At 42.7% G+C, this 16,809-nt stretch overlaps 1 long non-coding RNA gene across 2 annotated transcripts; it reads left to right on the plus strand.

Moving 5' to 3' along the window:
• The first annotated feature begins 487 nt into the window (after window positions 1-487).
• Window positions 488-10,510, plus strand: LOC125302209. 2 transcript variants are annotated; one of them, XR_007194865.1, is made up of 5 exons: window positions 488-596; window positions 1,720-1,880; window positions 9,443-9,501; window positions 9,662-9,709; window positions 10,009-10,510. It is a non-coding gene; the product is annotated as an uncharacterized LOC125302209 (long non-coding RNA). The 2 variants fall into 2 exon arrangements; XR_007194866.1 differs by having other exon boundaries at window positions 1,720-1,858.
• Window positions 10,511-16,809: the final 6,299 nt, after the last annotated feature.

A 16,809-nucleotide genomic window follows, 5' to 3' on the forward strand; every position in this document is an offset into this window, starting at 1 on the left:
ATAAGCTATATGGTTCGCATTAGCTGCTAGATGTAATGCAAAGTAACACTGCAGGGTAATTCTTCAACTATGATCCGTTTCTTGTCCTTGGAAGAAATAAGAAAAACTAAAAAATATTTACTAGGCCTACTTTTTTGTTTTTGGTGGTGGAAATGACATTGCCCTGAAAACACAGTTGATTTGCTTCATAGTAGGCCTACTAAAGAATCTAGCCTAGTAGAAAAAACCCCATCATAATTACATAACATATGGCAGGGACACATTTTTTTTTTGTTTTAAATCTTAATGCATTTAAATCTTAAATTTGTCTATATATGTCATTATGTCATCTCCACCACACTTTGTCATTTCCATCACAACACATATTTTAAGTTAAATGTTCTGCTCTGCCAATTTTAGTTAGTTAGGCAGTTTACTGCCATCTAGTGGTTCTTTCTGATGTGCAGTCGCTATGACAGCTATGCTGTATTGTTTGATTTATGACAGCCATAGCAACCAGGACAACCATCTTGATAAGCAGCAGCACATTTTGAGTTATTTGCTGAATTATCATCTTTCTACATCCTGTATGTTAAAGCCTTTGAAAAGCATCGTCCGTAAGTTTAATAATTGCTTACTTAAAGTAGATTGTAAATTTAGTGACATTATTTGGTAATTTCTGATAAATCTATCTTTATTTGATAAAACCATGCTGCCTTCTATTTGTCTACTGATCAGCTACTGATGGACACTTTTTCATCTGTTTAAGGCGAGACACGGCAGGTGAAAACATCGTTTTTTCATGCACTGGTCAATTTCGAGATTTTGAGCTAGTATGTTACCTTAGCATGTATTCTATCACACTACTACAACAAAAAAAGTCTGATTTACACATTTAGGTGTTTATTTCATTATATTGTGTCTACTGCTACTGTTTCTCCTAAATTCAGCAAAAGTTAGCATTCTAACCTTGCATGCACTCCCGCCGACCGCGGGTCCAAAAACATAACATGTGTACTACCGTTGGAAAGCTCTGTTTTTCCTGTATCACGCTATGTGATCCATATATGGACACTTCCTTTGTATCAGTAACCAATCGTGAAAGTTCAAAGGCGAAGTCTAGGCTGAGAACGGAATCATTGGCTGTCTTTCAAGGCTGTTTTTCAAATGAGTTTCGCCACACTCTGAGCTCAAAAAACTCCACTTCAGAAGCTAATTACATACACCAAACTTTCTAGACTTATGCCTAACTATATGTCGAAGATTTCTACAGAGGGGTTTGTTGATATATTATTCCTAGCCTGACTTACATGACATTTTATGCCTAAAAACATGGAAAAAACGATTTTTAGGGCTAGTGACATAATTTTCTGATTTACAGGATAACAAAAGTAGATATTCATAAATCCTCTGTAAATGTTTTCCCATCTAATATCTGAACACAATGAAAACATAATTTTGAACTTGGCTGTATCCAATGCTCAGGTTTCGTGCCTTAAAATGTATGCAAATTAGCGCATATTTAATTAGATAATGCCTAATTTGCATATGTAAACATTAAATTACAGCAAACTTGTAATACATTTTTTTCTCATATTAATGTAAGTAATCAACTGGGGAAGTTTCATAGTGATATCTGCTTGTTAAAAATTTTACCCTATTCACCTGTAGTGTCTCGCCTTAATCGTATATTTCTTCAGATATTGAATATTGAATACATATGTTTTGTATCATTTTCAGTTTTACTCATTATTCATTAAAACCGGAGCTTGGAGGCTAAAACCTGACTCACAAGTTTTCTTGAAGAAGTTAGACTGGCTGTCAAATTGTGTTCGATACACACAGGGAGGACAGTACAGTAAAAGGACGTCTCTAAGAGGTAAACTAACACAACAACGGAGGTATGTCAGACAAACAATCACATCACTCTGGCTGTTCAAGAGCACCAAAATAGTCTGCTGCAGCAGCAGCTGCAGCCCGCGCCAAAGCGGAAACGGCTAAAGCTTGTGCAGCCTTTGCAGAGAAAGAGGTTGCAATGAAAGTAGACAAAGCTAGACTGGAAGCAAATCTAGAGGCCCTTAGTCTGGAAAAATAGTCTGCTGCTGCAATAGCAGAGGCTGAAGTGCTGGAAGCTGCAGCAGAATTGGCAAATGAGGAATCCTCAGCACCACATATAATAAGCCAAGGTGGTTGCAGTGGCCTAGGAGAGCCATTCTCTTCAGAGAGTGTAGAGGAGCGTACAAGAGACTATGTACACATTATCCATGACAACCCCAGATACAGAACCAGTCAGTGCTACCAAACATTATGTGCCTGAGGCCCGCATAGGACATGGAGAGCCACCACTCACTACAGGAGGATACATTCAAAGTTCTAAAATACCACAGCAGCCGCAGGGATCATACCAGAACCCATTTTCACACTTACACACACAAGATTTTAGTCCTTCTACAAGGCCTACAACTGTTAACAGAGAGAAAGCACATTACAAACCACAACCTGACATCCCATTAGGATCAAATGGATTTCCGTATTCTCCCTACATACCCACGGCGCCACTAATTAAGCAACGTCCACCTGACGACATGATAAATATGGCTAGATATCTGGCACGCAGGGAAATTGTCAGCACAGGCCTAAAACAATTTGACGATTGTCCAGAGTCATACAGGGCATGGAGGTCATCCTTCTTAAATACCATCAATGACCTGAACCTATCTGCAAGCGAAGAGTTAGATCTGCTTACAAAATGACTGGGCAAAGAATCCTCCAACTATGTCAAACGGCTTCGGTCTGTCCACATAGGGAATCCCATTGCTGCCCTGCAAATGGTCTGGGCACGGCTGGAGGAAGTCTACCGCTCTCCGGAAGCTATTGAGCAGGCTCTTCTAAAGAAACTAGACAACTTTCCCCACATTTCTAATAGGGACTACCATAAACTAAGAGAGTTAGGGGATCTTTTAATGGAGCTACTCTCCGCAAAGGAAGATGGATATCTACCAGGGCTCACAGTGCTGGACACAGCCCGTGGCATTAACCCCATTGTGGAGAAACTGCCCTTTGGGCTACAAGAAAAGTGGATATACCAAGGGTCTAAATTCAAAAGAGACCACAATGTCACTTACCCTCCATTCTCTTTCTTCACTGATTTTGTCTACCTTAATGCAAAAATAAGAAATGACCCAAGCTTTGCTCTGGCCAGCACCAGCTTCAATTCGCATGACAGGTCTACACCAAAATTCAAGACTAAAATACCTGTGACAGTGCATAAGATAGATGTAGATTATCCTACTAGCCATGACGCTGACACCAGCAAGATGGATGATGTGGCTAAGCACTGCCCTATCCACAATAAACCCCACCCCCTTAAGAAATGCAGAGGCTTTAGACTTAAGATGCTAGATGAAAGAAAAGCGTTTCTAAAAGAGCAAGGCATATGCTTTAAGTGCTGCGCTTCTCTCATCTAGCAAAACAGTGTAAAGCTATTCTGAAATGTGTGGAGTGTGACAGTGGAAGTCATATCAGTGCTCTGCATCCAGGCCCACCCCTCTGGTCATCCATGAGACTGCCGCGGCCTTTATGTAAAGGATGGCGGGAGGGAGAAGAACAAAATCAACCTACCAATGTCAGCGCAAACTGCATGGAGGTCTGTGGAGAAGGCCGCGCTGGGAGGTCATGTGCCAAAATTTGTCTCGTTAAAGTCTATCCACACGGGAAACCTGAAATGGCTGCAAGAATGTACGCTATGCTCGATGATCAGAGCAACGGGTCATTGGCAAGGTCTGAATTTTTTTATCTTTTTGGTGTTTATGACACCGAAGCTCCATACTCCTTGAAAACCTGTGCTGGTGTAGTGGGTACATGCGGCAGAAGAGCTGAAGGTTTTCATATAGAACCAATTAGTGGTGGTAACAGCTTTGCACTCCCCACTCTGATTGAATGCAATGAGATACCTGATAACAGGGCTGAAATACCGACAACCGAAGTGGCCCTGCAACATCCACACTTAAAGTCTATCGCATTACAAATCCCACAGATAGATCCAAATGCTCACATCCTCCTACTACTAGGCAGAGACGTGCTCAGAGCACATAAGGTCAGACAACATATCAATGGCCCTAATGATGCCCCCTTTGCTCTGAGGCTAGATCTAGGCTGGGTCTTAGTAGGGGAGATGTTCCTGGGAAATGCCCATAAGCCAAATGTCTACAGTGCAAAGACTAATGTGCTGGAAAATGGACGCCCTTCATTATTCACTCCATGCCCTAGTCACATACAAATTAAAGAAATCTCTCACACACAGACAAGAAAAAAACTTTAGGGAAACTGGTCTTTCAGAAAACTAAAGATGACAACAAACTCGCTCTTTCTATAGAAGATAGGAAATTTCTGAAAATTATGGATGAACACATGTATAAAGATGAGGCCAACAGCTGGGTCGCACCTTTACCCTTCAGACACGCCCGGCCACGCCTTCCTAATAATAAGCAACAGGCTCTCAGTCGTCTTTCCTCTCTGCGCCGCACTTTGGAGAAGAAACCTACAATGAAGGAACAATTTATAGGCTTCATGCAGAAAATCTTCGACAAGGATCATGCTGAGGTTGCACCACCACTTCGAGAGGATCAAGAATGTTGGTACTTACCGACATTTGGCGTATATCACCCAAAGAAGCCTGACCAGATCAGGACTCCAGTGCACAATATTATGGTGTTTCTCTTAACGATGTTCTGCTTACCGGGCCAGACTTAAATAACAGCCTGTTAGGTGTCCTGATCCGCTTCAGGAAGGAGCTAGTGGCCATAACAGCAGACATCCAACAGATGTTTCACTGTTTCATGGTGAGAGAGGACCACAGAGATTATTTGAGGTTCTTATGGCATCGTGACAATGATCTGACAAAGGACATAATAGAATACCGGATGAAAGTCCATGTCTTCGGCAACAGCCCTTCTCCTGCCGTGGCGACATATGGACTGAGACGAGCTGCCTGAGAGTGTGAACAGGAGTATGACACTGCTGCTGGGCACTTCATAGAGCGTAATTTCTATGTGGATGACGGGCTTGTCTCACTGCCCACAGAAGCTGAAGCCATTCATCTTCTTCAGAGAGCACAAGCCTTGTTATCTGAGTCGAACCTGAGGCTGCACAAAATTGCCTCTAACAGCACTGATGTCTTGAAGGCCTTCCCCAAAGAGGATCATGCCAAAGATGTAAAGGATCTCGATCTTGATGGAGAAACAACACACACACAACGCAGCCTTGGGCTTACATGGGAAATTGTTACAGACACATTCAGCTTTCAGGTGTCAGAGAACGACAAGCCTTACACACGACATGGCGTACTGTCAACTGTAAATAGCCTGTATGACCCCATTGGCTTTGTAGCACCTGTGACAATACAGGGATGGCTCTTGCTTAGGGAACTCTCAGTGGACAGCATGGAATGGGACTCGCCTCTGCCTGAACATAAGAGGATAGAATGGGAAACATGGCGTAGTTCACTAAAAGACCTTAAGGAGCTCCATGTGCCTCGGACCTATACAACACAGTCCCTGTCAAAAGCTAAAAGAAAAGAGATCTGCATATTTTCAGATGCATCCACCAAGGCTATTGGTGCTGTTGCCTACCTCAAAACCATCAGTGAGGATGGGGCCTACCAGCTTGGATTCATCCTAGGAAAGGCAAAGTTAGCTCCGCAAGTAGACCTCACAATACCACGACTTGAATTGTGTGCTGCAGTGCTAGCAGTAGAAATGGCTGAACTCATCGTGGAAGAGATCGACTTTGAGCCAGATGCCATACACTTCTACTGTGATAGTAAAGTTGTTCTAGGATACATATACAATGAAACCAAACGCCTTTATGTGTATGTGTATAATAGAGTTAAAATAATAAGACAATTCACCAGACCAGAGCAGTGGCATTATGTGTCTACTGACCATAATCCAGCAGACCATGCTTCAAGGTCAGTGTCAACTTCACAGCTGGCGAGTACTTCCTGGCTGACAGGACCAGCTTTCCTACGCAAACAGCATGACTTGAGCACAACCAATCAGGACCCGTTTCACCTGATTGATCCAGATTGCGATGCTTACATCCGGCCTGAAGCAGCAACATATGTCACTCAAACAAGTCTAAAACAGCTTAGCCCTGAACATTTTGATAGATTCTCAAGATGGACCACCCTCCTTAAAGCAGTTGCATCTCTCATTCATGTGGCCCGTTCATTCAAGTCTGCTTGTGCTGGGAAAGACGCAAAATGCAAAGGATGGCATTGCTGTAATCAACACTCTACAGCTGAAGAGCTGTCGCAAGCAAAAAAAATAATCATTCAGTCTGTGCAAAAGATGGCCTTTCCTGAAGAGAACAAGGCACTATCTCAAAACAGCACAGTGTCTAAAAACAGTCCACTTTCAAAGCTGAATCCCTTCTTGGATGAAGACGACATGATTAGAGTTGGTGGCAGACTAACTAATGCACAGGTGGGCAATAATGAAAAATATCCCCTGATCTTACCTGGTGGCAATCACATCTCTTTACTTCTTATACGCCATCATCATGAGAGAGTCGTCCATCAAGGGTGTCACTTTACTGAAGGAGCCATACGTGCAGCAGGACTGTGGCTAGTAGGTGGGAAGAGATGCATTAGTAAGGTGTTACACAAGTGCATCTTCTGCAGGAAGCTTCGTGGCAGTGTAGAGAGGCAGAAGATGGCAGATTTGCCTGAAAAATGTCTCTGTGTGTCACCACCATTCACTCATGTTGGATTGGATGTTTTCGGCCCATGGAACTTAACTGCCCGCTGAACCAGAGCTGGGCAGGCCCAGAGCAAACGTTGGGCAGTACTATTCACTTGTATGAGCATTCGCGCCATCCATATTGAAGTCATTGAATCTATGGATAGCTCAAGCTGCATCAATGCTATTAGAAGGTTTTTTGCCATCCGGGGCCCAGCAAAGACACTCCACTCTGACTGTGGCACTAATTTCATTGGAGCCAGCAAGGAGCTTGGATTTGATAAGGTGATGAAAGAACCAAGTGTCCAAAGCTACTTCAGCCAAGAAGGCTGTACATGGCAATTCAATCCCCCCCATGCCTCTCACATGGGAGGGGTTTGGGGAGCATGATAGGAGTGGCTCAGAAATATTAGATTCCATGTTGATGCAGACTAAGATAGCTCTTTCACATGAAGTCCTGTGCACCTTGATGGTCGAAGTGTCCGCCATCATGAATGCCAGACCGCTTGTCCCTATCCAAACTGATCCAGACATGCCCTTCCTCTTAACACCTTCCGCATTACTTACTCAAAACAGCAACTTTCTGGTGCCGCCTGGAGACTTTGGCGAAAAGGATCTCTACAAACGTCAATGGATGCAGGTGCAGAATATGGCCAACAGGTTCTGGAACAGGTGGAGAGCAGAGTACCTCCAAACACTGCAACCGCGTCGAAAGTGGCAAGATGAACAGCGTAACATTCAATTAGGTGACCTCCTCCTGCTGCGGGATGCTCAAGCAGTCATCACAGCCATTTTTCCTGGTCAAGATGAGAAAGTCTGGAAAGTTGAGTTAAAGGTGACAAAAGAAGGAACAATCAAGAAGTTTTTCAGGCCTGTGTCAGAAATCATCTTGCTGATGGGAAAAGAAGAGTAAATGTTTCCTTTTCTCTAGATTCAAGTTAATGTGACATCTTACAGATGCCAGACGGGGAGTGTTCTGCCTCTGCCAATTTTAGTTAGTTAGTATAGGCAGTTTACTGCCATCTAGTGGTTCTTTCTGATGTGCAGTCGCTATGACAGCTATGCTGTATTGTTTGATTTATGACAGCCATAGCAACCAGGACAACCATCTTGATAAGCAGCAGCACATTTTGAGTTATTTGCTGAATTATCATCTTTCTACATCCTGTATGTTAAAGCCTTTGAAAAGCATCGTCCGTAAGTTTAATAATTGCTTACTTAAAGTAGATTGTAAATTTAGTGACATTATTTGGTAATTTCTGATAAATCTATCTTTATTTGATAATATATATCTTTATCTATGTGTCTACTGATCAGCTACTGATGGACATTTTTTCATCTGTTTAATCGTATATTTCTTCAGATATTGAATATTGAATACATATGATTTGTATCATTTTCAGTTTTACTCATTATTCATTAAAACCGGAACTTGGAGGCTAAAACCTGACTCGCGAGTTTTCTTGAAGGAGTTAGGCTGGCTGTCAAATTGTGTTCGATACACACAGGGAGGACAGTACATTAAACATAAAAATAAAAATAATACAACATGCATTTCTGGAAAATTAATAAATGTAATATTTTGGCTGATATGTTTTATTAATATTTAATAAAATACATTTGGAACAGTAGATGCTATCTTTGCTTGAAAACACGTTTTGTTGTGTTTTGGAAACGTGTGATTGGGCAGTCGTGGCCTACTGGTTAGGGCTTCGGACTTGTAACCGGAGGATGGCTGGTTCGAACCCCGACCAGTAGGAACGGCTGATGTGCCCTTGAGCAAGGCACCTAACCCCTCACTGCTCCCCGAGCGTGGCTGTAGCAGGCAGCTCACTGCATCGGGATTAGTGTGTGCTTCACCTTACTGTGTGTTCACTGTGTACTGAGTGTGTTTCACTAATTCACGGATTGGGATAAATGAGACCAAATTTCCCTCACAGGATCAAAAGAGTATATATACTTATACTGAGTGTGTTTCACTAATTCACGGATTGGGATAAATGAGACCAAATTTCCCTCACGGGATCAAAAGAGTATATATACTTATACTGGAAATGACAGTTAGACTTTTGGAATAAAATGTAAAAAATATATAATATTCAAGTGAAATCTTTACAGCCACTATTAGGGCAAGTTTCTAGAAAGAGTAGATAATTAAACCATGCAAAAAGATTTTTTACTGAAAGATGTGACATTTTCTGAAAATTACCAGGTCAAAGAGTACCATAGTTGAAGAATAACCCTGCAGCAATAGCATATGAAGGGTTCAGATGCAAAAGCCTCTAAATGCCACCTATGTCAAAAATGAGATAAAGATGGTAAGGGGATGCTCTCCACACATAGTATCGCTTAATCAAATAATTTAACTTCTAAACCCACTAAATACCACTCTCTTCCTGGTCTGAAATATCGATTTATAGGCAAAAACCTATAGGAGCCTGAATTTAAATGCTCATTTAAAAGAAAAGTGGTCAGACGGATTTAGAGGGTTTTGCATCTGAACTCTTCATATGTCTTATATTAACATCAATTCCAGTTTTGTTAACACGGATAGGAAGCCAAGTTGTAGCTCCGAACTTACTGACAATAGCCTAAACATGATCAATGGCAACGTCTGACTCTGATAGGCCTGCCTATATATACAGATAGAGAAGAAGAGACTGTTTGACTGACTTTTGTGCAAAAAAGTGAAATAATACTGTTCATAATATTTTTCCCCTCAGGACCAGATGGCTGTGTGACATGTTTTCAGTTCTGTGCAAGGAACCACCATCACACTATGGTAAGTGATATATACTTGTCCTCCATTTACTAGTGTCACAATGTAGCCAACGTGTAGCCTATATTATTATAAGTTATAGTGATATTTTGTAAGCATTTATTTACCAATGAGAATAGCCTAGCCTAATGTTATCCCTTTGCATTTTTTAATTACTCTGCAGGCCCTTCCCATCTTCCTGTGGGAAGATGGATTTTGTAAGACCTGGAATGTAAGTTTTTGATTAAATTGTGTGTCCTCTTTCACTCTTTCTTCTTTTTTTACTTTGTCTTCTCTATATATCTCTATTTCTATTCAGCCCTCTCTGATACTACCTTGCAACCAAAAAACAACAACCACAACCATCTTCCTAGCCACCAGAATAGCAATTAAATCATACTGCAGTAATTCACCAAGAATGTCATATTTGGGAACTTTTCATTCACTGGTATTTCATATTATATTAAATACACATGTAGTGTTTTCCATTGACTACTCTACTTATTAACTAATTACTGTCATGTTCTTCAGGCAGAAGAAATTGACCTGCCAGACTTCTCGGATGCAGCTGTAGCCATTCCCACTGTCTCGGGTGATACAGACTCCCTTGTGAAGTTTGGTCCTGCTATTCATTCTATAGTTCTTGACGAAGATATTGTTGTGTGTGATATAGCAGAGTTGACAGACGTTAATTTTGCTATTTGGTTTAATTTATGCACTTCATCTCAATTATCCAAAGCAATTGTCCTACACATTTAATTTCATTAAAAAAATTATAATGGGTTTGGAAGACCTGAAGCGGTTACCTCCTAGACTGCTGCTTAGCCTTAAAAATAAATTGCTGATGATGGATGAGTAGGCAGTCTGTTCTCCAAATCTCATGGTTGGTACTGCCAGCATGTTAATACTCAAGCAAGCAATGGAGCTTTTCGCTTTTATTTATGTTGGACTATTATTTGGTTATTTGAGTATTATTACCTTTGTTGAAGTGGTAACAGGTTGTTATTTCTTTGATTTTTTGGATTAACCGCATTGCTGGGGATGTTGTTCTGTTAGAATTCTAATGGAATTCTTAAATAAATGTAATCTGCATTGAAATTGTCTATTGAGTAGTTTTTTATTTGAATCATACAAATAAAATATTTTTGATTTTGAGGTAAATATTAAACCTAAACAGTCAAAAAATGTGTTTCAATAGAGTGAAGTCAACTTAAAAATATAAGAGACTGAAGTGACAATGTTTAGGTCTGAGAAACTGAATGAGTCATGGTGATAACAATAATATATTATTAGGAGTGATAACTTAAAAACATCAACTCCATTTCCAGTGTCAATTTTGTTGGTTTTAACAATGGTTTCAAAATGATCAGGTTCATTAAACTTATCAACGATTTAAGTAGTGATTACTTAAAATGTTTGTTTGTCAAATTATTATGTTTCAGTTCATCAACTTCCTAAAAAATGAGTGTGAATAACTTCTAGTTTAGAGTAGTAATTACTAAAAATGTTTGTTGAAATTATTTGTTTTAATGTTGTTCATTTTTTCAAATATTTGGAGTCTTAAGAGCTTGTCTGACTAATGTAACAGTAACTTAAAACATCTATTTCTCACATTATTCGTTTTAATTGTATCCTTGTCCTTAAAGATTTTGAGCATTTAAAAAAGTCATTTTAAGTAGAAATTACTTAAAATATTTTTTAACATAGCTAAATATTTTGAGGTAATCAGTTTCATCAATTTCTTTGAGTTCATTGAACCTGTTGGGGTTTACAGTGTTCAAGGGAGGGTGCATCCATCCAAAAGCACAGGTAAATGGTCCACCGTTTATTGTATTTTCAGATGGCAAACTTGCCAAAACATTTCTTCAACTAGTAGTGGAACAGAATCCCTGCAGCTGAACTGCAACTAGATGTGGTGCTGTGAGATACCATCTTTGACACATCTGTAAACAGACTATCTGAAAATGTTTTATTAATCCATTTAATAAAACCTGGTTTGTTTCTAAAGAGCATTTATGTCATTCAATATTTAACAAAAAAAAAGATTGAAATAGGGAGTGCATTGTCCTTGGGAAATGACCCATCATTTCTGCTCAACTTATTTCATACCCAGCGACCTGCTCTCACTCATATGTCATGCTGCACACCGTCTGTCTCTCAGAAAAGGACAGGAGACTGGTGCAACCCAGAGCTGCACCTCTCAAGCCTTAGGCATTGTTTGTGTTTTTGTGCCAGCATAAGAAAAACACAGAGAGCCAGCGAGTGCACCAGAGGACTCCATTACGTCTCTTAGTGTCTGTCAGCTCCCTTTACGGTCTCAGAGAGCCCCCGGGGGTTTGCAGGGGCTCCTAGATGACTCAGCGTTCAGTCCAGTCACTGACACCATCAGTCCACTCACCCTCACCGCCAGCCAGTCCAGCCTCTCCACAGGACACTTTCTAGCAGATGTCTAAAGGAGGTCTAGTTTTAGTACTGGTGTGTTCAGCTGTTGCGAATGGCCACAGATTGGAGCGTTCTCACGTGCGCTCCATGATGTGAGTGGCTTGATGGTGTTTTATGCCCCCAATGTCGTCTTCCAGGCAGTGCTGCCACCACTGACTTAAAGGCACATAATCCTAAACCTAACCCCAACCCTAACCTTAACCCATGCTTAACCCTAGGGCCTTCCAGGCAGCGCTGCCTTGAAGACAATGTTGGGGGCATAAAACACCAAGAAACATGTGAGTGCCATTTACGTCTCTAAAAGGAGACGACGAAACACATATCACAGTAGAGCAGTGGTGTAGTCTATGTGATACGCAGTATACCCACTTAAAAGGCATCACCATCTCAGTATACCCACTTAAAATAGGGTTGTTTTAATGACATGTTTGTGCATGCCCATAGCCAGCCACTCTGAAACAGTCAAAAGCAATTCAAAACGAGTCAGAAAGTCGAAACAGGACCCATCGTCAAAATTTCGGTGTCCACCACTCTAGTTCATCCAAAACAAACCAGAAAGGACTCAAAGAGCTAAATACCAGAATTATCCTTTAATGTGACCACTCTTTCACTGTGGTCATTCTGTGTAAACTGTTTAGTGAATCACAGTCATCAAATGAATCCATGTGGGACACAGGGGACACAGCCAAGCCACAATACTGTTCCATTCTGATTGCCAAAGCATGTGTCTTTTTTTAGCTCCCCTTCTCGTCCATGGCACTGTGAGATGATGCCTCGCACCCTATGTGATTAATGTCCTGCAATGTCCAGTGGAGTATCACAACACTAGTTCAAACCGGTTTAATCTCATACACTTAACTAACACAATGCATTGCAAGTCCAGCAGAGTCCAGCAGTCACCGGCTGTTTTCTGTGCTGGAATTCCCCCTCATGCCTCCTGGGTCTGCTCACTGACCACCTGACTCCCTGCAGCTGGGGCCTTGAGTGTCCAGCACCACCAGCCCGACTTAACGCTTCTTCACTGTCCACTGAACCTTTTCTCTAACCAGCGATCTTCTAACATTATGAGGGGAGTTATTACAGTCTTGCAAAGGGCTCCTGGCTCTGTGAATAATAATTTCTGTGCACAGGCTAACAGGCACGGGCAGTGGGAGCTCGATGATTAACCCCCTTGTCAAAAATGTAATCTATTCAGGCTAACACATACACTGAAACGCTAATCTCAATGAAGATGAGGGGATGAGTGATGAGGTTATTTGAAACTGGGAGGTCTTGTGGATTGAAGGTCGTATACTAAGGACAGTGGAGTCTGGAAAACAGACTCAAGCAGGTCATGTTCCATGCTGAGACAGTACTAGACAGCACAGGGCTGTGAGGGGGATCAGTGAATCATTTAAATGGGGATCTACAGGAGGGATCTACAGCATTGGCTGGGTTAGGGGCTGTTCTATGTTCATGCGGATATCTTTTCTCTTGCTTTCCTATTCACGGCCACCTCGGGTAGTGTTTCTCCAGTTTGGCACGTTCGTGATTTCCCTCATTCAGTTTTACTATCGACATTTTAGCTGCCCTTTCTTTCACCTCTTCAATACTACATCTCTCTCTCTCTCTCTCTCTCTCTCTCTCTGTCTCCTTCATTGCTTCTGGCGTCAGCAGACCTGTGCAGGGCTCCCAGCCTCCTCCCACTCTCCCTCTCTTTCCCGCTCTCTCTCTCTCTCTCGTTCTCTTTCTCTCGCTTGTGAAAAGAATTAAAATGCCAATGACCTGCCTTTCTCCAGCACTGCTGCAGCTACCGTTATTGATGGCAATACATGAGTCCGCTCACTCACTCGCCCCCACACTGCTCACCTCCCACACGAGCGCCTGCAGCTAACTATTCCCACCTCTTTTCTTCTTCATCTTCATCACTCTCTTCCTCCTCCTCTCCTCCATTTGTCTTTCTCATCCCTGCCTGCCTTCGTCTGCATACCCCGCACCAGGCTGGGAGACCCATGCATATTTGTTCAAAAAGTTGCACTTTCCCCCCCTTTATTTATTTATTTATTTATTTATTTATTTATTTATTTATTTTTAATGACCATAACTCATCTGATGTCCATTAATCACTCAAATACTCATTTGCATATGGCGGCCATTTCATCAGTTTTTAATTGTCACTGAATTCAGCCGAGTCTCAGCTGGAAGTAATTATACTAACAAAGCTATGACTACACCATCCTTTCCCTTCATTGTTTAGCAAACTAGGTCTATTCTAACCTTTTTAGTTGCACAATGCTTGCATAATTACAGCTTATATTGTTTGACAATTACAGGCAAGACAACTGCAGATTATATTCTCTACAGGGTAAACAGATTCTATAAGAAAAGCATAAAATGTAGTAAGACCTTATTTAAGAGCATGCACACACACACTCCCATCCCCCATCCATGTTCACGGGTACAGCTGTGGTGCTCTGCATCTCTGATTCCCATATCATGTACGGCCATTTTCTTCTCCGGAAGTGTGGGTGTGTGAGTGTGTGTTTGTGTGTATGTGTGTGTGTGTGTGTGTGTGAGAGAGTGTGTGTGTGTGTGTTTGTGTGTGTGTGTGTTTGTGTGTGCATGCGTGGGTGAGTCTGTGTAGGCAGGCAGCGATGAAGCTGGCTGTGTACGTCTCAGGGAAGGGAGGGGGTGGGACAATCGGGGATGGGGTCTGTGTGTGTGTGTGTGTGTGTGTGTGTGTGTGTGTGTGTGTGTGTGTGTGTGTGTGTGTGTGTGTGTGTGTGTGTGTGTGAGTGTGTGAGTGTGTGTGGCTGTATGTGTGGCTGTATGATTTGATGGCTGAGGGGTGTGCTTGCTTTCTGACAGGCAGGAGGATGGAGAGGGACGCATGTTCTCAGCTCACCCCTGCTTTTCTCACTGTGCCTCCCACACACACACACACACACACACACACACTGCAGCACACTGGCACTCCTCCGCACCAGATGCACCTAGGCACACACTGCAGCTTGCCTGCCTGCACTCTGAGTAGGAGGGAAGCCCCCGGGTCCTCCCAGGCTGTGCAATCGATAGATGAGCGCAGGCAATCTGCAAGGTCACCTTCATGCACAGGGGTGCAACACAGCAGTAGCAGCAGCAGAGAGAGAGACAGAGACATTGAGTGAGAGAGAGAGAGAGAGAGGGGGGGGCTGGGTGTTGTGGAGGGGGTGAGGAGTGGGAGACACAGAGAGATTGAGAGAAAGACAGAGAGAGGGAGGGATGGAGGGAGGGAGGGGCTGGATGGTAAGTGGAAAGAGGCAGAGACATTGAGGAGTGACTGAGAGAATCTGCGAGAATTGGTGGGTGCGAGTGTGTGTGGAGGAGAGAGTATTATAACAGACAGTTAATTGGGTGCAAAACATTAACATAAATCCTTACATGAGTGATACAGGACAAAGTGAGACGGGAGAGAAGTGAGAGAGCGACTGAGGTGAGACCCTGATGATGCAGAGGGCAGTAAGCTGCACGGCCATCACAGAGCCACCACACCCACAGGTCACGACAGGATAGCGCCACCCCAAGTTTGGCGTGCACGGCACGGCATGCCAGATACCGAAGGGTGCAGTGGGTGTGACAGGGAGAACCAGACAGAAGGGAGGCGCCGCACTACACCGCACCGTGCCGGTCCCCTGAACACCAGCCGCTCCCCTCCCCCACGCGCATGTGAGCAGAGCCAACATGGACACACTTTATCCCCACTCCCTTTTTCTGCCATCCATCCCGCTCTCTCTCTCTCTCTCTCTCTTTCACACCATTAACCAACCAACAACACACACACACACACACATGATTTGTGGTGCTGATCATGATGAGGTGAGGGGAAGAAGCGACACATATTATCACTTTTATTCATCAGGTGAGTCATGAATTAAAGTGTGTGTGTGTGTGACTATAATGTGTGTGTGTGTGTGTGGTTGTGTGTGCCTAATGTTCATGAGGAAGACAGTAAATATGAGACAGAGCGTGCGATAGAGAAGGAATGGCAGAGAGAGAGAGATAGGGATAGAGAGAGAGAGAGAGAGAGAGAGCAAGGGGAAGGAGTGTGCCGTGTATACTTGATGCCATCTACAGAGGTAGAACACAGGCTGAGGGAGAGGCACTGGGCAGCCCCTGGCAACGCAAGGATGACAAAAGAGATGGAATAAAAAAAGATGAGAGGAAGAAGGCATCCCACTGATCCTCCTCCTGGCCTTGGTTTGATACTCTCCTTTTTAATCCTCCTTTCACTCCCCCTCCCCTCCTCTACCTTTATCATCTCTCTCTCTCTCTCTCTCTCTCTCTCTCTCTCTCTCTCTCTCTCTCTATCTCTCTCACCCTCCCAGCAGCACACTTTTATCACACTCTTCTGAGATTAATCAATCAGCCTTGAACAAATGGTCATGGTAAGACTCATTTGTCGAAGAAATTAAGATCACACCGAAAAAATTAGATAGCCTGGTTGCAATGTGTTGTTAGCATTGAGGAAAAACCAGACTATACAGTTGTGATGTCTCCTTTTGGCCTTCTGGTGACTTTTGATTGTTTTCTGTTTAACTCTTGGCATCAGGACAGCACTAATCTGCTTCTGTTTGAATAATAACACACACATTGACGTAACAGTCACTGATTTAACCCTTCTGCTAAGCTCAGTCCAGCAGATTTAGAATTGCTTCACTCTATCATATAGCCACAGTAATCAAATCAGGGAGGGGAGTTCCTCAGAGCCAACAGGAATTAGACCTTGATTTCCGCTCTCTGCAATTAACAGAGACTAACACACATCTTCACATATTGATGGAAGACTATTTGAAGCACACACACACACACACACACACACACACACACACACACACACACACAGACACACACAAACAAACACAGACTCGCTTG

Source organism: Alosa alosa, chromosome 10, assembly GCF_017589495.1.
Source record: "Alosa alosa isolate M-15738 ecotype Scorff River chromosome 10, AALO_Geno_1.1, whole genome shotgun sequence".
NCBI lineage: Eukaryota > Metazoa > Chordata > Actinopteri > Clupeiformes > Clupeidae > Alosa > Alosa alosa.